This window comes from Micromys minutus (genome assembly GCF_963924665.1).
Source record: "Micromys minutus genome assembly, chromosome: 7".
NCBI classification, from domain to species: Eukaryota; Metazoa; Chordata; class Mammalia; order Rodentia; family Muridae; genus Micromys; species Micromys minutus.
This window is the reverse complement of record NC_137976.1, coordinates 71,301,353-71,324,653: the sequence shown is the minus strand read 5'-3', so window position 1 is coordinate 71,324,653 and position 23,301 is coordinate 71,301,353. Positions and strand designations below refer to the sequence as shown.

Sequence of the window (23,301 nt, the reverse complement as noted above, 5' to 3'; positions counted from 1 at the left end):
AACTAAACTTCTTAGTTGTGTGTGTGTGTGTGTGTGTGTGTGTGTGTGTGTGTGTGTGTGTAAAACAAATGGCTGAGGTGCCTACTAGCATCACAAAGTGGACTGACAACAAAAGGACAACATAAACCCCGTTTGTCTCCATTTAAGGACAAGTCTGCTTTCTAGAAGAAGGCTATAATGTACCAGCTCCAGGAACAAACCATACGTCCCAGAAACTAGGCCATAAGACACTAGCTCTAGGAACATACTATAAAGTTCAGAAACAAGGTCATAAAACCCCCTCCTAAAGAACAGGCTGAGGATAGCCATAAGAATGGGAAAATATCTTATCCCAGGATGGGTTATCTGTGCTGAACAGTCCTATCTCATCTTGTAATTAAAAGTTCAAGACATACACCTAGACCTTAAATCATTAATAACTCAAGAGCTAAGAAGATAGCCTTGTGGCAATTTTTGGTATTTAAAAATCATTATGTTCAATCTATACAGAACAAGAAAACTTTGGCTATTTCCATGTTACATTTTGTTTTACATGTACTTTATGCTTATGGTAACTAGTAAGATTTCAATGCATACTGTCAAACCTTTAAAAAAAAATCAAGTACTGACAAAAATATATTCATATAGTTTTATGCCATAAAATAAAATTTAAAAAAAGTTCATGACATAGGGATGTAGACCACTGACCAGTTGATACAAGCCAGTCAGAAGCTGACCCCTGTGACCTCCTCAACACCCGCCAATGAAATTTTAGATTACCTAACCCATTCTAAATATAGAAGAGTAGTTACTAATTGGAGATAGCCTAAGGATTGGGCTTTTGTCCAGTTCCCCTGTCAGTACCAAACTCCATTCGGGTCAGACCCACGGAGGCTGTGTGTATGCGCTGCTGCCACAGTCTCTGTGAGTTCCTATTGGCGATGATCCTGCTGTGTTTAGAAGGCCTTGTTTCCTTGGTGTCTTCCATCCCCAGTGGCTCTTAGAGTCTTTCAGTTTCTTCTCCCACAGGGTGCCCAGAGATCTCAGGGGAGAATCTGATGGAGACAACAAGGTCTCTCACTCTCTGCATTGCCCAGTTGTGGGTCTTTGTGTCCATCTACTGCAGGAGAAAGGGTCTCTGGTGATGACTAAGTGAAACACTGATCTATGAGTATAGAAGGCAGCAGAAGGACATTAGGAGTATTTATGACTACACTCCTATAGTAGAGAGTAGTATTCACATTTCCCCTGGGTCCCTGGGTTATTCATTCTCAGGTTCTTGGCACATAAGCATTACTCTGACAAGCAGTGTACCACTATTGCAGTGGTCTACTTTGTAGGCACATCACTGCTGCATACCAGAGGTTTTGTAGTTAGGCTGGTATTTGCCTTTTGCCTCTGGCATTATACAGAATACCTTCTGGTATCATGAACATTAGTCGGGGGAAAAAATGAAGGCTGTAGGTAGGCACCAGCTCTATTTTTCCATGTTCAGAGAGTTGATACTAAGCTTATTGATACTGTTAGATTTGGGTTTGGTTTGATTTATCTGTAGCTTTGCCTATGTATTTAAATGCCTGGTCTTTAAGGAACTAGGAGATTAAGGCTAGGAGTTAGGGATTAGGAGATTAGAAATTAGGGGGTGTGGCCTTTTGGAATGGGTGTGGCCTTGTTAGAGAAAGTGTTTTGATTGGGGTGGCTTTATGGTTTCAAATACTCAAGCCAGGCCTAGTGTCTTTCTCTCTTCCAGCTTCCTGCCAATCTGAATGTAGAAGTCTCAGCTATCTCTCCAAGACCATGTGTGCCTGCCATGATGATAAAGGACTAAACCTCTGAACCTCTAAGGAAGCCCAAATTAATTTTTTTTTTTTTAATAAGAGTTGCTATGGTTATGGTGTCTCTTCATAGCACTAGAACATTGATTAAGACACTCTTGGAATAAGAACGTATTTAGCCTATGTCTTAGGGTATCCATTGCTGTGAAGAGACACCATGACCAAGGCAGCTCTTATAAAGGACAACATCTACTTAGGGCTGGCTCACAGGTTCTAGGTTCAGTCCATTATCATCATGGCAGGAAGCATGGCGGTGTTCAGACAGGCATGGCACTAGAGGAACTGAGAGTTCTAGATCTTGTTCTGAGGGCAAACAGGAGAGGACTGTTTTCAGGCAGTTTGAAAGTAGGTATGGGGGTGGTGGTTGGGGAGGTGGAGGAGGGTCTCTCAAAGCCCAAGCCTATAGTGACATACTTCCTCCAACAAGGTCACACAGCCTAATAGTGCCACTCCCTGAGCCAAGCATAGTCAAACCACCACACCAATACTTTTTACTTTATAGGCAACCAGTTAAGAGACTTTGGAGTTTTAAAGAGATCTTAGACCTTTAAGTGTTGGTTTTGACAGTTTGTTTTTTATTATATGTGTAGTTGGTTTGGTTTTTCCAGACAGGGTTTCTCTGTGTAGATCTGGCTATCCTGGAACTTACTCTGTGGACCAGGCTGGTCTCGAACATGGACATCTGCCTGCCCTTGCCTCTCAAATGCTCGGATTAAAGGCATGTGCTACCACGGCCCAGTCCTAAATGTTGACATTTTTTTTAACTGTGGGACTCTAAAAAGGTGAGCTGTGTTTCATGTTAAATATTAACATGAGATCTTGGGGACAATCAAGACAGTAAAGGTTATGGTTTGATTTTGATGTGTTTGCAATGTCAATCTGACAGGTTGTTCTGGTTATCTTTTTGTTAACTTGATACTAGTTAGAGTTATCTGGGAAGAGGAAATATCAACTGAAGAATTTCTCCCATTAAAGTGACTTGTAAGCATGTCTATGGGACATTTTCTTAATTAATGAGTGGGGGGCGAGGGGCACAGATCTCTGTGGGTAGTACCACCACTGGTCAGGTGTTTCGAGGTTGTATTACAAAGGCAAACTAAGCCAGCAGGCAGCATTCCTCTATGCTTTAGAATTATACAACTTCTTTCTTCTTCTTCCTCTCTGTTTTCTAAGTATGTTTTCCCTAACATTTTTGGTTTCTAGAATATTTTGGACTTTCGTCCTTTCTCTAAAGTCTCCTCCATGACTTGTGGCTGTTGGTCTTCCATACATCTGACCTTGACATCAGCTTAAATAGCATGGCTTTTTTTCCCTCCTTTCCTCTATCCTTCTCCTCCAGGTAGCTGCTAAGGTTTTTGCCTACCTTGGAATTTTCTCTTTTAAACTATAATAAGTTTTTTGAGTTTCCATTTGAGCCCATTTTTAAATCTTTTATTAATAAGACTAAGAACCCTAAGAAGAGACCCTCACTTCCTATTTCAGAAGGAGACTTCATGATAACTCTTTGAAACCTGACTATAAGAATGGAGAACACGGGGCTGGAGACATGGCTCAGTGGTTAAGAGCACTGACTGCTCTTCCAGAGGTTCTGAGTTCAATTCCCAGCAACCACATGGTGGCTCACAACCATCTGTAATGGGATCTGATGCCCTCTTCTGATATGTCTGAAGACAGCTACGGTGTATGCGTATAAATAAAATAAATCTTAAATATTAAAAAAAAAAAAAGAATAGAGAACAGTGTCTCTGTATCTCTGTAGTCCTGACTTAGAATTTGTGTTGAATCTCCATGCCTTTAAGAGCTTTCTCTCTTCTCTACCACCATGGTCACCATGTTTAACAGAAAAAGCGCAATATTCTTCAAAAGAACCCTGGAAGACAAAGCCAGTCACGAAACAGCAGCCATACTTAATGGTTCAAAAGAATTCCAAATTGCTCAAAAGACTCCAACAGCAAATAGAAAAGTAGAGACTTGGATACACCAATCAAACTGAGACTTCCTGGGTTTTATAGAGAATCCAAAGTCTAAATTTAGCTTTCTGTCTCCAAGAATCTATGATGCTGTGAGAGAAAGCTAGGGAAATACTCTTAGAGCAGATAATTCTAACGGCTTCTTGTGAATGTCCATCTTTCCTCTCTATCTAGGGTCAGTCTACCAAGATTGACAGATACCCCAAAAATGTGTCTTTGTCTCTTCTTGGTTGCCATTGTGTTACTAAACTTAATAACAATCTTTATTGGCCACCAGGAACAGCGGAGATTCAGGAACGCAGACCTGGTGAGACGGTGCTGTGAGTAGCCGGGGTCCAGAGAGGTCTGGGCCGAGCACTCGAAAAGCGCCCCCCCCATTGGTTCAGGGGAGCAGGAACTCTGCCATAGAGACTTGGTTTCCACCCGGAGGGCCCATGCATGCCGACCAAATGCTCAAGCCATTTGCCACCAGGAACAGCGGAGATCCAGGGACACAGGCCAGGAACACGGGAGAGACGGGAATCAATCACTGACAACAAGACAATGCATAATCACAGACAACAAGATGACAAGAGGAAAGTGAAAGAACTTACCCAAGGGAAACCAAGACAACCTGGCAATATCAGAACCCAGCTCTCCCATCACAGCAAACAGCAGAATGCCAAATACTCCAGAAAAAGAAGACTCAGACTTGAAATCATACCACAAGATGATGATGGAGATCCTTAAACAAGAACGTGAGGAAAAGCATAAAGAAATAGAAGCTTTTAAAGAGGAAAAACAAAAAACACTCAAAGAAATCAAAGAACTAGAGGAAAACAGAACCAAAGAGATGAAGGAATTGAAGAAGGAATTTAAAATGGAAATGGAAACAATAAAGAAAACACTAAAAGAGACAACCCTGGAGGTAGAAAACCTAAAAAAGAAATCAGGAGTCACAGATGCAAGTATCTCCAACAGACAACAAGAGATAGTAGAGAGAATCTCAGGGGCTGAAGATATCATTGAAAACATAGACAAAACAGTCAGAGAAGATGCAAAAGCCAAAAAGCTCCTAACCCAAAATGTCCAGGAGATCCAAGACACAATGAGAAGACCAAATCTAAGGATAATAGGAATAGAAGAGGGCAAAGAATATCAACTAAGAGGCACAGTAAATATCTTCAACAAAATCATAAAAGAAAACTTCCCTACCTTTAAAAATGAGATTACCATGGGCATAAAATAAGCCTACAGAACTCCAAATAGAGGGGACCAGAAAAGAAATTCCTCCCAACACATAATAGTCAAAACGCCAAGTGCCCAAAGCAAAGAAAGAATACTAAAAGCAGTAAGGGAAAAAGGTCTTGTAACATATAAAGGCAGACCAATCAGAATCACACCCGACTTCTCAACAGAGACTATGAAAGCTAGAAGATCCTGGACAGACATCATGCAGACCCTAAGAGAACACATCTGTCAGCCCAGGTTACTATAACCAGCAAAACTCTCAATCACCATAGATGGAGAGACCAAGATATTCCTGGACAAAACTAAATTTAAACAATATCTGACCATAAACCCAGCACTACAACGAATTATAAGTGGAAAACCCAATACAAGGTTGGAAACTACATCCTAGTAAAAACAAGAAAATACCTAAGCAAGGAAACCAAAGGAAGAAAGACACACAGGCACAATTCTACCTCTAAAAGCAAAAATAGCAGGAAACAGCAACCACTATTCCTTAATATCTGTTAACATAAATGGACTCAGTTCCCCCAATAAAAAGACATAGGCTATCAGACTGGATACATAAACAGAATCCAGAATTTTGCTGCATACAGGAAACTCATCTCAGAGACAAAGACAGACACTATCTCAGAGTAAAAGGTAGGGAAAAAAACCTTCCAAACAAACGGCCCCAAGAAGCAAGCTGAAGTAGCCACTCTAATATTGAGTAAAAAGGATTTTCAACCAAAAGTTATCAAAAAAGTTAAGGAATGACACTTTTTACTCATTCCAGGGAAAATTTGTCAGGAGGAACTCTCAATGCTTAACATATATGCTCTAAATACAAGAGTACCCATATTCATTAAAGAAACCCTGCTAAAGTTCAAAAAAATACATTGCACCCCACACAATAATAGTATGAGACCTCAACACCCCACTCTCATCAATGGACAGATCATGGAAACAAAAACTGAACAAGGATGCAGTGAAAATAGCAGAGGCTATGAACTAATTGGAATTAATAGACATCTACAGAACATTTCATCCTAAAACAAAAGAATACACTTTCTTCTCAGCACCTCAAGGCACCTTCTCCAAAACTGACCATATAATCTGTCACACAACAATCCTCAATAGATATGAGAAGATTGAAATACTCCCATGCATCCTATCAGATCACCATGGTCTAAGGCTGGTCTTTAATAACAACAAGGATAACAAAAAGTCCATATACACATGGAAACTAAACAATGCTCTATTAAACAATGGCATGGTCAAAGAAGAAATAAAGAAAGAAATTAAGGATTTTCTAGAATTCAATGAAAATGAAAACACAACATACCCAAACCTATGGAATGTAATGAAAGCAGCACTGAGAGGAAAACTCATAGCTCTGGGTGCTTCCAAAAAGAAACTGGAGAGAGCATACACTAGCAACTTGACAGCACAGTTGAAAGCTCTAGAACAAAAGAAAGCAGATACACCCAAGAGGAGTAGATGGCAAGAAATAATCAAACTTAGAGCAGAAATTGACCAAATAGAATCAAAAAGAACCATTCATAGAATCAACAAAACCAAAAGCTGGTTCTTTGAGAAAATTAACAAGGTTGATAAACCCTTAGCCAGACTAACTAGAGGGCAAAGAGAGGGTATCTAAATTAACAAAATCAGAAAGGAAAGTGGAGAAATAACAACTGAAACTGAGGAAATTCAAGAAATCATCAGATCCTACTACAAAAGCCTGTACTCAACAAAGCTGGAAAACCTGAAGGAAATGGATGAATTCCTAGACAGATACCAGATTCTAAAGCTAAACCAGGACCAGGTAAATCATCTAAATAATCCCATAACACCTAAAGAAATAGAAGCAGTCATCAAAAGCCTCCCAACCAAAAAAAAAAAAAAAAAATTCGCAGGTCCAGATGAGTTCAGTGCAGAATTCTATCAGACATTTATTTATGACCTAATACCAATACTCTCCAAAGTATTCCACAAAATAGAGTTAGATGGAACACTACCTAACTCATTTTTCGAGGCCACAATAACCCTCGTTTCTAAACCACACAAAGACCCTACAAGGAAAGAGAACTTCAGACCAATCTCACTTATGAACACTGATGCAAAAATACTCAACAAAATCCTTGCAAACCGAATCCAAGAACACATCAAAATGATCATTCACCATGATCAAGTAGGCTTCATCCCTGGGAAGCAGGGATGGTTTAAAATATGAAAATCCATCAACATAATCCACCATATAAACAAACTCAAAAAAAAAAAAAAACACGTGTGTGTGTGTGTGTGTGTGTGTGTGTGTGTGTCTGTATATGTGTGTGTGTGTGTGCCCATTACTGCCTTCACCTTGGCCACATGTGCTCTAGATTATTCTGAGTTCCGTGTAACACTCCCATCACATGTCAGTGTGACATCAGATATAGAAGGTACAAAAAGAAAACTTAAAAATCATGCTCAGATCATGTTGGCTGATAAGCTTAATAACATCAAAGCATTTATTCTCTCTCTGAAGACTGTTCTCCTGAACACTCAGCCTTGTCTCAGAGATCCTAGGAATCTGAGCCTTCCTAAAACCTTGGGACATAAAGCAATGTCTGTCCTCTTTATGCACAAGATGGGAAGCTGGAAAAAGAGGAGAAACTATAAACTGAGATTCCTCACTCCAAAGGCCATGCCTGTTGGAGATTCTCAATCTAATTAACTAATTATAACTACCAAGATAAACCTTTAACCCCAGCACTGGAGAGGTAGAGGCAGGCAGGCCTCTGTAAATTCAAGGCCAGCCTTGTCTACAAAGCACATTCCAGGGCATTCAGGGCTGCATAATAGAAAAACCTTGTCTTTAAAAGACCAAATAAACAAACAAAAATAAATAAATAATAACAAACAGTAAATAATAAAAGAAAATAAAAGAAGAATAATTACTATTACATTACTTCTACTACACTACCATCACGGTAGAGGGTGAAATGTTATATATCTGGATCCAAGTTATTTTTTTAATTATTTAGTTTTATTTTATGCATATTTAGTGTTTTGCTGGAATGTATGTATGTGTACTCCATAAACCAGCAGAGACTAGAGAATATTGGATCCCTTGGAACTGAGTTATAGATGACTGTGAACCATCATGAGAGTGCTGGGAACCAGCCCAGGTCCTCTTCAGCTCCAGAGCTCAAATGGTCTTGAGCTACTATTAGCATTTTTAACAGCAATTCATTGCTGACCTCTGTGGAGGGCACAAAGTCCTTGCTCATAGATTAGCAGTAGGAAAACCAGTCATATAGAATATGCAGGGTTGTCTCTTCAAAATAAGAGATACATAGCCTGTTTTCTACCTAGAAGGCTGGGAATGGATGAGGCTAATAGTCTGGTAACCTCTGTACTATCTGTATGGCCAGGACACACCTAGCTCCCCCAAACCAAGGCAATTCTCATAAAAGAAATCTTTAACTGGGCACTTGATTACAGTTTTCAGAGGGTTAGTCCATTATCACCATGGTAAGAAGCAGGCAATAGTTGAGAGCTTTATATTATGATCCACAGGAAAAAACCAGAGAAAGAATGGGCATGGTGTGAGCTTTTAAAGCCTCAAAACCCACCCCCAGGGAAACACTTCCTCCAACAAGGTCACACCTAATCCTTAATCAGTTCACCAACTGGAGACTTAGCATTCAAATACATGAGCACAGGCAGGCCACTCTCATCCAAACCACAACAACCATATACCCAGCATTCCCACTTATGTATCTGGAAAGTGCCTTGATATATGACTTCTTTTTTTTTTTTTTTAACTGGGATCACAAAACGCTCCTTGAAGTCATTACCATGTTGGAAAGTGGTCTTTGGGTAACCTAATCCATGTCCCAGACAAACTCCAGAATAAACTATTTCTTATTCCTTTGAGGTGAGAGCTCTGTTTCTGCACTGACATAATATACCCATGTGACACATGCTCCTAACTTCCTTAATTTTATAGTTGGAACACTGGTAGGAAAAGTTCTTACTGGATAGGTGGCTGTGTATATGGGCACAAATAAAATGCAGGGGCATTCTGCCTGTGAATTTGTAGTCAAAATTACAGCCTGAAAGCTGTGGTCTCACACAAGTTAGAGCAGAGCAGTAATTTAGAACAGGGAGCAGCCGCATCTCCACACTACCCCGAAATCCATTTCGCAGTTGCTGGCTTCTCCATTCTGCATCTGTCTCTACCTCAGTCCACCCAGAGCTCCACACTTGCTGAAAACATCCTTCATCATTCTGCCTCCCAATTGCACAAGTACAGTCACAGAGCAGCACCCTCAAGGAGAGATTCTTGGCCGAAAAGCAAGAGCCCTCTCATTTTCTCAGTCACCTGAAAAGTCACTCAGTGCAGGATCTTTGAACAGAAATATTTGGTCCTCACTAGGGCTTGAGTGGTCTCAGCAGCGATTTGCTGAATAACTAATGGTGGTCTAAAGGACCTTGCCCTAAAGCATATATTTTTTATTGTATAAAAACGTAGTAATAAGGAAAAGGACTAGGTCAAGAACAATGTTGATTTGTCTTTTCATTGCTTCCTGTCCCCGGCAGTCCTCTGTTCCGCATTTTACTTCCCCATTCATTTACCAGCAACACAAGAATACATTTAACTAGAATGTTGAACAGCCTTGCCAGACAGAATAATCTTCTACAGCCACGCTCAAACACCTGGGTAAAGCTAGACAACTGGGTTTCATTTCCTTAGGAAATTTCAGTAGCTCGTTAATCAAAACCTTATGCTACCCAAAACATCCCCAATCCCCCAAACCACTCTTTCTGTTGTTTAAATTCACACTGATGTGCTAATTCTTCCCTTAGCTACGCTTTCTTACTAATATAGTTTGGTTGAAATAGCATGGATAAGAAAGCTGGTGTGGTGGCATACACCTTTAATTCCAGCACTTGGGATACAGAGGCAGGCAGATCGCCAAAGTTCCAGGCCAGCCAAGGCTACAAGTGAGACCCTGTCTCAAAAACAAACAAACAGGAAAAAAGACTATATTTTACAAAATGGACTCTGTTCAGTGCTACAAATAGAACTGGAAAGATTTATACTGAGGTCCAGAAAGACAAACACTAGATATTCTCTTGTGTGTGCACCTTAGCTTCAAATCTCTCTGTGTGTCTGAACCAGAAGTGTAAAAGCCAGCAAACTAGAAATGAGCCAGCAGGGGAGTGTGATGTCGTAACGGAGGAGAGACAGCGGGACACAGGTGTTCTGAAAGGAGTTGGGACCACCGCGGGAAGGTTTAACAGGGATGGCTGTTAAATAAGAGGAAAATTAACCAAAACAAAGGGTGTATGAAAAAGCACCATAGAAACCTATTACTGTGTGAGCCACACTGCTCTTCCAGAGGACCAGAATGCATTCACAGCATGCAAGTCAGGTGGCCCAACTTCCTGTAACACTAGCTGCAAGGGATCCAATAACTTCTGGCCTCTGGGAGCCCAAGCCTATATGTAATGTACATTCACACAAGCATATACACATACACATAACTAAAAATATATAATATATCCAACTGTTTATGTTGGAACAGAGATAGCCTACGTGGCTTAAAAACAAAAATCCCAGTGCCAGGTATAAAATATCTCCTTACAGCTGACAATGGAAGCCCCAGAAGCTACCAAGCAACACTTGCCATTCCTCTTTGCTACCTACCAGAGTTTGATGTTCAGATGTTATTGTTGAATACATGTATGATATGGAGGAATCAAGATGGGAGTGAGGCTTCCTCACTGCTGGCTACGTCATAACGCTGGATCATGCTACACAGGCTTCAGAGAAATGTCAACGTCTTCGCCGTCTGTGAACCGCATGGATACAGCACCAACGCGATGGGCAAGATGTGCCATGACTATCGTTGGGATAACCTGCCACTCTCTGCCTGCATCCGAGGCCTGCTCCACAGAACAGACGCATTCCTGCTACTGTAAACCCACTTTTAAAAAAAGTCATTTCTAGGAAAGCCATAGGAGGTGGTGGGGGTTGGGGGCAGGATTTACTACCTGCTGTTTAGTTAATCGCACACTGCACCAAGCCATCTTCCACGTGTTTACATTTATAGACACGTCCACTGTAAACCTTGGAGAAGCTTCTCTGCAGTGAACAACGTATTCAGTGGAGACCCACTGCTGCCCACGGTGTCTAAAGAGGACATTCACACCACCCTGTCTAAGGCTCACACAATCTCACAGAAGAATGGGAGAGCCAGAAGACAGTGAGAAGGGCTGTGAAATGCTGTCATCCGCCAATGTCATGACACTACAATCATGATGTCATTGCAGCTATGGTGGCCTGCACTGGAGGGTGTGCCAAGAGTCAAACCTGACCGGGAAGCGGCATATTGGGCCTTATCCGTCCCTGATGAACTACAGAATACTAGTGCATTTCGAGGGACGGGGTAGTCATTGTCCTCCGTTATGCAACCTCTGGTGAGCCCAGGCTCCAGTGGATCCTTACAAATGCAGGGTCACATAGATGACCCTGGCTAATTCCGTGGGTCACAGAACAAAAAGACGGAAATGTGGGAAAGGGATGTGTAGGAAGGAAGAGCTACTGACAGGATTGGGAAGGAGACACAAAGAGTCAGTGGTGACAATAATCAAAATGTGTCTTATGAATGGATGAAGTTGTAGATGAACAAATCAAATAATAAACGAACTGAGAAGAGGAGGTTTGGGGATGTGATTAAAGTACTGCAGTGTGGAAGAGTCCGAAGACGCTACTAGCACTAACATGAGCTCCTGCAACACTGCACCATTAGCACCAATGTGACCCCCTGCAATACTGAGTGTGCAAAAGTGCACACTCACTGCCAGGTGACTGTGCACCTGGTACCTCAGGAGGTCCCATGTGTGCCCCAACCTTTGTACCACATTGTTGTGATCTGCAGGGCATAGAAGGAACTCCAAGGTTTGGCCATCAGCATAAGTTTAGCTAATACCCATACAGTGGGACCCCTTTGAGGCCCTGGACATGGGACACCATTAGCTGAGGAAAGGAAAAGAGACACTGAATATTCTCATGAATCAAACCTCTCATGCAAACTTGCCCAATCATTTGCAACTGCTGCAGAAAGGAAGGCTACATGAGCGCTGGCTAGAGGCAAGATCATGTCAGGGTAGAGCCTCCTCGGCAGCTGGCAGCCGACATGCACACTGTATTCTGCACCTAAGTCCAGATAACTGCCCGTGAAACAAGAGGAAAAGTTCAGGCATTCTGTGTGTCTCCAGGCTGCAACACCATAAGCCACAACCAAAAGGAAATATGAACGGGAAAGGGAGAAGGGTCCCCTACTCTAACAAAATTCCTAAGGGATCTGGGAAAACAGAAAAAATGCAAATTAGGAAGAAAAAGGTAATAGATCGCCTCCAGATGTTCCCGGTGCAGGTCTGAATTGGGAGAGAACCGGAGGAGTGTCCAGGAACATGTCAAGGCATACTGGCTTGTACATTTGGAGACACCTGCAGAGTTATCTCGGTGGTAAGAGAACTTCTGCTCTTTGAGAGCATCCACATCAGGTGGCTCACAACCAAAAGAAACTCCAGCTCCAGTGAGCCAGCACCCTCCAGCTCCAGTGAGCCAGCACCCTCCAGGTCTTGTGGGCACATGCATTCGTATGCACATACCCACACAAAACCCACACACACACACACACACATATAACTAAAAACTACAATAGACCTTAAAAATAAAACGGAGGTAGCAGAAATAGTAGAAATGAAAAGATTTCAATGGAATTAGGGAAGAAGGTAGAAGTGGGAGGGAGAATCCACCGAAACAAGAGCATACCGGGCTAAGATAACACGGAAGCCTACTACTATATGAACTAACTAAAATGTGTAATTTTCCTTAAAGAGTTTGAACAGGGGACGGGAAAGATTGCTTAATACTTGCTGCTCTTCCAGAGGAACCCCCCAGTCAGTTCCCAGCACCCACATGGCCTCTTACAGACATCTTTAAGTACATTTCCAAAGAATCCACTGCCCTCTTTTAGCCTCTAGGACCACTGCATTCATGCAGTGCACAGACACACATGCAGACAAAACATCCATACGTGTGAAATAAAAAGTGAATTTTAAAAAAAGAATATAGTGGCACCCACCTTTAATCCCACTACTCGGGAGGCAGAGGCAGGCATATCTCTGAGTTTGAGGTCAGTTTGGTCTACATAGATAGTTCCAGAACAGCCAGAGCTACAGAAAGACACCATGTCTCAAAGAAGAAACAGACAAACAAATGCATGCACACACACACACACACACACACACACACACACACACACACACAGGGCGGGGGATTGAATAAGTTTCCTGCAGGGTCAGTTAATTCTGCTCTCAACAGTCATAGGGCCATGTTGACTTTGAACCTGAGATCATTCTGCCTCAGTTTCCCAAGTACTAGGATTATAAGTGTTTGCCACTTTTAGTTTTGAAAGATATTATATTAGAGCTGTTATATTAATTTCAGATAGCTCCATGAGGTTAATGAAAAAGAAAAAGAAAAAACTATACCCTGGGCTTTTATGAGTTACATCCAGACGTTCCATAGAGAAACATCTTAACAGCACAAGTTTAATAACCCACGCTTAAGTCTCCAAACAAACGTCAGAAGCTAGATGCAGAGGCAAGCATCTGTAAGCAGTGCCCTCACACAGCAAGATGGGAGGCAGGGCAGGAATCATCGCAGAGCTCGTGAGCCAGCTGGCACAGAAGCAGGAAAAGAGGTTCTTCCTGACCAAGTGAGAACTGATCTCACAAACAAGCGCAAGGTAAATGTCTACCGAGAGACGTGAAGGAGAAACTCAGACAGTCACTAATTCATTCTCCAACAATGCCAAAATCTCCATAAGCCTGGCTTTCCAAGAACCAACGTTTCCATCCAAATTCACGAAGAAAAAGCAAGGTGCCTTCCGGGGCTTCACTAATCTTTGGGACAAAGGTCACTCACAGTTCACCCTAAAAAAGCATCTAAATTTAGAGATTTGCCGCTGGAGCAAAACGTCCGTGCACTAGTAATAGAACAAGACAGGCTCTCCGAAATATGCCAGGCATGTGCTTGCAGTGCAGTCACTGGGGGCAGGTTCTGTGCCTGTGTGCTGGTGACCTGGGAGACCTCAGCCTCTTCTGGGCCAGTTACAGAGCCATCTAGAGCTGCAAGCAAACAGACATGGCTTTTAACATGCATTTAAAAGAAACACTCACGGGCTTGAGGTGTGAGCCCAGGGACAGAACACCCGCCTAATCTTTGTGTTACCCCAAATTTGACCTTCCAGCACTATAAATAATGAATAAAGAAAACTATTATTTTCGTACTTTATGGCCACAATGGCTCTTTTTTTTAATGTCAAATTATTACTAGAAGAAACATGGGTCTCTTCAACCTTTGACACTTTGACCTGTGTTCTACAACTCAGAGTCAACCACGGTTCATACTGTCACATTAACTTTGTGCGAAGATACTGTAAGGGCCAAGACACACTTTCATAAACCTTTAGAGGACAGGACTCTCACTGGGTGTCCAGAGGGCTAGTTTGTGTTTGTTTGTTTTGGTTTTGGTTAAATTGGATTTAGTACAATAATGTCTACGGATCAGTCATTCATTGTTTCTTTGTAGTTTCCCAAAACATTTTAAGTTTTCAAAAGGGTCACTGTAAAGCCAGTTTCCATGATACTAGATAGCAAATTACCTTTCTTCCAGCTATTTATAGTCTTTCTCAATATTTCTAAATACAGTGTGGTTTTACGATAAATTATATTTCCCCATCAGAAAGAGTAAAGTTCTTCTCCATAATAGCCTTTGTAGAAGAAAGAATGTATAATATAGGATAACAAGCTAAAGAGGATCTTCTAAAGCCTGAGTACATTAAGGGGGTACATGCCTACAGCACATGGGAGACTGAAGGGGGAGGATTGCTATGCACATGGGAGACTGAGGGAGGAGGATTGCTATGAGTTTTGAGATCGGTCTGACATAACAAGAAACAATAAAATAAATGAGGAATATTTTAAAAGCCAGGCAAGGTGGCTTATGTCTAGAACTCCAGTACTGGAGAAGCTGAGATAGGAGAATTGCCTTAAGATCAATGCCAGCCTAGGCTTCATAGTGAGTTCAAAGTCAGCCTGGGCTACAGAGAACAACCCCATCTCAGTGTCAAAACCAAACAAGATAGAATCCAGAGAGGCAAGTTTCATAAAACCATTGTCCTCTAGCCATGTGACTTTTGCATTTACCTTGAATTGCACCTGTAGTTAACAGACGCTTATTCCTGTGGATTCGTTTAGCTTTGATTTCTGAGTTTTCTTAATTAAAACTTTCTTTTCCAAGTCATTATGACAAATAGTATATCTCTTTTAACTGTTCCTTTATTTCCTTTTTTATAACGCCTGTTCTTAAAGTACAGGACAAAGCATAGAAGGAAGAAACGATATAAGAGGAGCTGGAAAGACAGCTTAGAAGTTAAGATCATATAGTATCCTTGAAGAGGACCAGGGTAAGTTCTACCAAGGTAGGCACTTGCCTTGGAACCAGAGGATCCTGCCATCATCCTGGCCTCTGTGAGCAACAGCACTAATGTAGTACACATACATATCCTTGGGCACATAACTGTGTACATAGAAAATTATCAAGAGAAATAATGAATGATGACTGCCAGTTTCCATCCACGCCCCAGAGCTGACCCTGTGCCAAGCTCTCCATACCCAAATCCTGTCAGGAGAGAGCTGGTCTTCGAGGAGTACTGACACACCTGAGAACACAGGTAGGACCACGACTTTTGCTCAAATGACTCGCACAAGAAGGACCTGCATGAAGCCCTCAAGACAATGGAACCAAGAAACAGCTGGAGACTGGATCCTTCCAGTTTCTGTCTGAGCCCTGAAACTGACCCTGTGCCACAAATCTTCATACCCAAATTCTGCCCAGGGAGAGTTGGTCTCCCAGGAGTGCTGAAACACAGGCTTATAGGAGGTACAAGCAACAGTCAGAGACAGAAAGACCAGCTAACACCAAAGATAACCAGATGGTGAGAGGCAAGTGCAAGACATAAAAAACAGAAACCAAGACTACTTGGTATCATCAGAAGCCAGTTCTCCCACCACAACAAGTCCTGTATGCCCCAACACACAAGAAAAGCAAGATTCAAATTTAAAATAACATCTCATGATGATTATAGAGGACTTTCAGAAGAACATAAATAACTCACTTAAAAAAATAAAGGAGAAAACAGGTAAACAGGTAGAAGCCCTTAAAGAAAAAAACACAGAAATCCCTTAAAGAATTACAGGAAAACACAACCAAACAGGTGATGAAATTGAACAAAACCATCCAGAATCTAAAAAATGAAAATAAAACAATAAAGAAATCACAAACGGAAACAACCTTGGAGATAGAAAACCTAGGAAAGAGTTCAGGAGTCATAGATGCAAGCACCACCAACAGAATACAAGAGATGGAAAAGAGAATCTTAAGTGCAGAAGGTACCATAGAAAACATTGACACAATAGTCAAAGAAAATGAAAAATGCAAAAAGCTCCTAACCCAAAACATTCAGGAAATCCAAGACACAATGAAAAGACCAAACCTAAGAATAGTAGGTATAGAAGAGAAAGGAGTCCCAACTTAAAGGGCCAGTAAATATTTTCAACAAAACTAGAAGAAAACTCCCCTAACCTAAAGAAAGACATGCCTATGAACATATAAGAAGCCTAAAGAACTCCAAATAGATTGGACCAGAAAAGAAAGTCTTCTCATCAAATAATAGTCAAAACACCAAATGCACAAAATAAAGAAAGAATATTAAAAGCAGTAAGGGTAAAAGGTCAAGTAGCATATAAAGGCAGACCTATCAGAATTACACCAGACTTCTCAACAGAGACGATGAAAGCTAGAAGACCCTGGGCAGATGTCAGAGAGACCCTAAGAGAACACAAATGCTAGACCAGGCTACTATACTCATCAAAACTCTCAATTACCATAGATAGAGAAACAAAGATATTCCATTTAAAAAAAAAAACAAATTTACACATTATCTTTCCACAAATTCAGCCCTACAAAGGATAATAAAAGAAAAACTCCAACACAAAGAGGGGAACTATACCCTTGAAAAAGCAAGAAACAATCTTCTTTCAACTAACCCAAAAGAAGATAGCCACAGTAACATAATTCTAGCAACAAGAAATAACAGAAAACAGCAATCATTGTTCCCTAATATCTCTCAACATCAACAAACTCAATTCCCCAGTAAAAAGACATAGACTAACAGACTGGACACATAAACACAACCCAGCACTTTGCTGCCTACAGAAAATGCACCTCAGTGACAAAGACAGACATTACTTCAGAGTAAAAGCTGAAACAAAATTTTCCAAGAAAATGGTTCTAAGAAACAAGCTGGAGTAGCCATTCTAATACTGAATAAAATTGACTTTCAACCAAAAGTTATCAAAAAAGATAAGGAAGGACACTTCATATTCCTCAAAGGAAAAATCTACCAATATGAACTCTCAATTCTGAGCAAATGCAAGGGAACTCACAATCATAAAATAACCTTACTAAAGCTCAAAGCACACATGGCACCAAACACAATAATAGCAGAAGACTTCAACACCTAACTCTCATCATGGAAACAAAAACTGAACAGAGACACAGTGAAACTAACAGAAGTTATGAACCAAATGGATTTGACATATGTTTATAATTCATCTTAAAACAAAAGAATATACCTTCTTCTCAGCACCTCATGGTACCTTCTCCAAAACTGACCATATAATTGGTCACAAAACAGTCCTCAACAGATACAAGAAGATCGAAATAATCCCATGCATCCTATCAGATCACCATAAACTAAGGCTGCTCTTCAATAACAACAAAAACAACAGAAAGCCCACATACACATGGAAGCTGAACAACATTCTACTCAATGATAACTTGGTCAAGGAAGAAATGAAAGAAATTAAAGACTTTTTATTTAATGGAAATGAATACACAACATACCCAAACTAATGGAACACAAGGAAAGCAATGTTAAGAGGAAAACTCACAGTTCTGAGTGCCTCAAAAAAAAAAAAAAAAAAAAAAAAAAAAAAAAAACAGAAACAAAAAAGCAAAACAACTGGAGAGAGCATACACTAACAACTTATAGCACAGCTGAAAACTCTAGAACAATAAAAAAGCAAATACACTGAAACGAAGTAGACCACAGGAGATTATCAAACTCATGGCTGAAATCAGTCAAGTAGAAACAAAAAGAACTATACAAAGAATCAACAAAACTAGGAACTGGTTCTTTGAGAAAATCAACAAGATAGATAAACCCTTAGGCAGACTAACCAGAGAGTACAGAGAGAGTATTCAAATTAACAAAATCAAAATAAAGAGGGAGACATAACAACAGAAACTGAGAAAATTCAAGAAATTATCAGATTCTACTACAAAAGCCTATACTCAACAAAACTGGAAAGTTGGGATGAAATGGACAATTTTCTAGACAGATACCAGGCACCAAAATGAAATCAGGATCAGATAAACCATCTAAATGTTCCAATAAAATCTAAAGAAATAAAAGCAGTCATCAAAAGTCTTCCAACCCAAAAGAAAAAAAAAAAAGAAAAAAAAAAGAAAGAAAAAGAAAAAGAAAAAGAAAAGGACCAGATGGGTTTAGTGCAGAATTCTATCAGACCTTCATAGAAGACCGATACTAATACGCTTCAAACTATTCCACAAAATAGAAACAGAAGCAACACTACCCAATTTGTTTCTTGAAGCCACAGATATGCTGATACCAAAGCCACACAAGGACCAACAAAAAAAGAGAACTTCAGACCAATTTCTCTTATAAATAATAATGCAATAATACTTAATAAAATCCTTGCAAACCAAATCCAAGAACACATCAAAACAGTCATCCATCACAATCAAATAGGCTTCATTCCAGGGTTGCAGTGATGGTCCAATATACGAAAATCCATCAAAATAATCCACCACATAATCAAACTGAAAAAGTTAGAATCCTTGCCTTCTAAGTACCAGACCCCAAGCTGCAATCAGGGCCGAGCACATCCAACCGCACTATTATCTACAAGTTAAAGGTTATTTGACTGCTGGCATATATCATGGGTCACATATTAACCAATCCATACCTCCCTGCCCATAGAAAGAGTGACCTTGTGACCTTATATAGTCCAAGTCACCTAAGCCTTATTCTTCTGTCTTGCTCATATAGCATAGGCCACATGTCAACTAAGCCACCTTTCTTACAATGTAAGATGCTCCTTTTTTCAGAAATCTTTAAGAGTAGACACCTTGCTTCTTACTTTGAGTGAAACTAAGCTTCTAACTTTAGGCCCTACTGTAATGCATGCTGCAGCATTAATAAAATGCTTGCCTGAAAAATGAATGAGTTCAGCATCTTTCTTCTCAACTCCCCACCTCAAAAAAAAAAAAAAAAAACCACCAAAACCCTATCAATAGTGAGTTGGAGGCCAGCCTCAGAAACATTAAGACGCTGTTTTGAAACCTAAATAAAGGACCTGCAGGGATGGCCCCATTGTTAAGACAAACAAACAAACAAACAAAACACTGAGTGCTAGGATGCTGTAAGAGAGGATGAAGTCTAGAATCCCAACATCGGTATACAGCGGCTGACACCCTCTGTAACTAACTCCAGTTCTGAGGAATCTGGTGCCCTCTTCTGGCCTCCATGGACACTGCATGCAGGCACATGGTACACAGACTCAGATACAGGCAAAAACACATTTAAATAAAAAAAAAAAAAAAACTTTAAATAGAGCTGAAGATATGATGTAATGGCTAAGAGCACTTACTGCTCTATCTGGGGTTTGTCTCCCAGCACCTACATCAGGTAGCTGGCTCCCAACTGCAGCTCCAGGGCATCCAATGACTCTGACCTTTATAAGCATCCACACTCAGATAGCCAATACAGACACACACATACAAAGAATAAAACATAATTTAAAGAAAGAATCCTAGATCGTTTTCCTTCTAGCTAAGTATCTTTAAATCAATTTGGGGAGGAGAAGGGAGAGGAAGGAAATAGAAAGAAGGGGAGGAGGGGAGAGAGGGGGAGGAAGAGAGGAGAGAATATGAAAATAAATCTCCTTGCCTTGACAAGGACAACCAAAGGTAAGGATTCTCAAAGCTGATAGCACTAAGTGGTCAAGCCAGAGCAGCGAGCAGTTTTATTGCAGGCCTAGCCATGAGCCTTAGAAAAGTCAAAGAAAGGTTTTCCCTCCTACAGGAAGTACTCAATAAGGCAAGTTTTAAGGTTAATAGGACATGAAAGAGAGGCCTGCCGGTCAACTCCCCTCATCTCTCTACCTTGTGGCAACATCTCTTTTTTTCACGGAGGTACCGCTGTCTGAATGAGGTGCAGAAGGAAGAAGAAATACATGGTAACTTTTATTAACCAATGGTAACATATTAACTTATGAAGCCAGAACTAGCCAAACATTTTCAAGAGCAGAGGATAGCCATCCTTGAAAAGGAATCTCCTAGAAACAAAACAAAGTCTTGAAGAAAACTCGATGTGCCTCGGAAAATAAAGGTTTGTTACAGATTTTGTTCTACTCCTGCATCAGATTAAAACAAAACAAAACAAAAACAAAAACAAAAACAAAACAAAAAGGTAATGTAGGTGCTGACAGCGACCTTGACAGATTTACAAAGAAAGTGTACTTTGCACTTATAACCAGGCTTCTAGTACATTCTACTTCTCAGGCTCTCTGCTTTCCCAAGTGTGTTACAAAGTGTTAATTAAAACAAACAAGCCTTATTCCAAAGTCTAAGATCGGCTAAGTCCTGGTCTTGTGATTTGGCTTTGGGATGTAAAGGGCTCTTTGAAGACAATCAACATACCACTCGGGCCTTGATCAAGATACATTCCTTTAAACTGATTCTACCTTGAATAAATGTTTGGAATTAGCAGCCTTGGGTTGGGTTCCGCCCTCTAGCGGAACCGGGGTTGCCTGACGGCGCATTGGCAGTGAGAACTACATCTCCCAGGGTGCTCCGGGAAGGGGGGATGCCTCCCCCTCATTGGCCAAGGGTGGGTGACGCTAAGTGTTTTGGCCCGACGGTCACATGTTTCCTTTGTTGTGAGCAGTGGCAGAGACTGGTGGTGGCTCGAGGAGACGCCAGCGCAGCAGGGGCCGCGGGGATCGCCGCTCGTGCCGCTTCCAGCCTGCACCGAGAGGTACCAGGGTGGCCGCTTTAAGCGACCTGCGACCGCGGCGCTGATCCCCGGCACCGGCGGGAGGGAGGCGAGGTCCCCGGCTGCCAGAACCCTGGTGCGGCCTCGGGCGTGGGGACTAGGCAGGAACGAGCCCCGCGGCAGCGATGTGCTTCGGGTGGAAGCGCCTGGAGTGCTACGGCCTCGGACCTGGCGTTTCCGTGGGGTGACCGTGGGTGTTGTCTCCGATCACGGATAAGGATCGGGGTGCTGAGGCCACCGCAGCCTGCAGGATTGCGAAACATGCGGGGCGTGGTCACCTGACCGTTACCCGCCCCCGCTGAGCCTTTGTTTACCGGGAGTGCGGCCTCTGGCCGTCCCGGGGGAGCCCCCACCCGGCTGCCCGCTTCCTTCTCGGTCGGCCTCTGCTCCTTATTTTAGTTCCCAGTGTTCCCGCCCCCAAGACCTGGACACCCAAGGCGAAGATCATTCCGGCGGCCGGGATTGGGCTGCAGGCGGGACGGGACGGCGAGTTCCGAGTTTTTATTGGCAGGGGGTGGTAGGTGGGTGGCCCGTACTGGGCAGTCCCGCCCTCGCCTGAAGGTGACCTGGAGGACGCGGGTGCTGTCGGAGGGGAGAAGCGGGCGGGCGGGGAGGGGGTGGCGTAGAGAGGGGGCGTGCCCCGCGGAGGCAGGGGGCTGACCCGGAGCTGCTGGCGTTGGGCGTGCAGCGACCGGACAGCGGGACAGTGCGGGGGAAGTGAGCTGCGGGGAAGTGAGCTGCTGCGAACTTGCCCTGAGGAAGTAAAGGGTGAACCAGAAGGCCACATTTGGGAAGCTTCAACGTCAACTCTAGCGGATTTTAATATGTCAGATTTTTCCTGTTAGTGTTCTCGGCTGACACCTGGCACAACCACCAGGTTTGGTGTTTTTTAAATTAGGATTTAGTATTTCGCCCTTCCACTTAAGACTTAAACAATTTTACCTTTAAAAAAAAAAAGATAATTTGAGGTTATTCACCTAAAAGTTTTTTGGTTTTGGAGTTTTGAATGAGCCTTCTTAGTTTTCCCTGATTGGGGATTTTCAGCGCACACACTTTCGTGTATTAATCTTCCAGGTAATTCAGAAGTTTCTGAGAAGTGAGTTGAAGGTGTGTTTGGAAAACTGTACATTAATTAAGATCACCAAAAGCACAGTCATTTCCAGTCAGAGAATATTAAAAGTGGTTTTCCGAAGCTCTTCAATTTATGGCGCAGTTAGGTTTTGTCATTTTATCACAGATGGGTTGAGCTGCTTCCATGAAGCAGGTATTACTGGTGCACAGCCTTAATGAGCTTTTAAAAGATGTATTCTGTGTGGACGGTCCACCTGCATGTTTCTTCACCTGCATTTGCTGCCAAACAGGTCCAGAAGAGGGCATCAGATCTGGAACTGGGGTTCTACGTGGCTGCCTTATGGGTGCTGGGAATTAAACGTGGGTCCATCACTCCAGCCCCTCTAAATATTAAAAATTCACATTAGAATAAGAAGCTGTCTGATCAGAACACAGTCACTAGTATACTAAGGCTATTAAGTAGATCTTAATATATACAAATGTAATCCAGTATACTTTAATAAAAACTAACATTTGATAAGCTGAGTTTCTTTAAACAAAGCCTGTGACTTCGTCTCTAAACAGGAAGAAGAAAACAATATTCTAAGAGCTATCAGTTTTATCTTAAACTTTCCTGGCTTTCGTCCAGATTGCTAAAACCTTAATGCTTTTTCAGTGTGCTTTTTTAACTTCCTTGTTTCCTGCCATTTCATGAAGTCAGAGGTCAAGCCTTTGGAAAATAAATACTTAGCAAACATGTTGCAGCTTTCATTCTTTTATGTCCTTCACTCTTACCTGGAAACTTGAGGACAGCTTTCTTATCAAATATGTAGGTGTGGACTCTGTAATGGAAAAATGTCAATAAAATGTCCTCACAAGCATTTATTTAAAAAAATACTTCATTTCTGTTATGACTTCAGCAGTGATACTAGACAGCTTGATGTCTTTAACAGTTCTGTTCTTCATAGTACTATAAATACTGTAAGC

The 23,301-nt window shown here is 41.6% G+C and overlaps 1 protein-coding gene across 5 annotated transcripts in view; it reads left to right on the top strand.

Moving 5' to 3' along the window:
• The first annotated feature begins 21,155 nt into the window (after window positions 1-21,155).
• Window positions 21,156-23,301, top strand: part of KLHL24 (kelch like family member 24) — a 34,258-nt gene continuing 32,112 nt past the window's right edge. For 3 of the 5 annotated variants that reach the window (XM_080919295.1, XM_080919297.1, XM_080919296.1), the window contains exon 1: window positions 21,156-21,246. The gene's annotated coding sequence lies outside the window, so the exon portion shown is untranslated. The remainder of the gene's footprint in view (window positions 21,247-23,301) is intronic. The other 2 variants (XM_080919300.1, XM_080919299.1) reach the window with 2 other exon arrangements.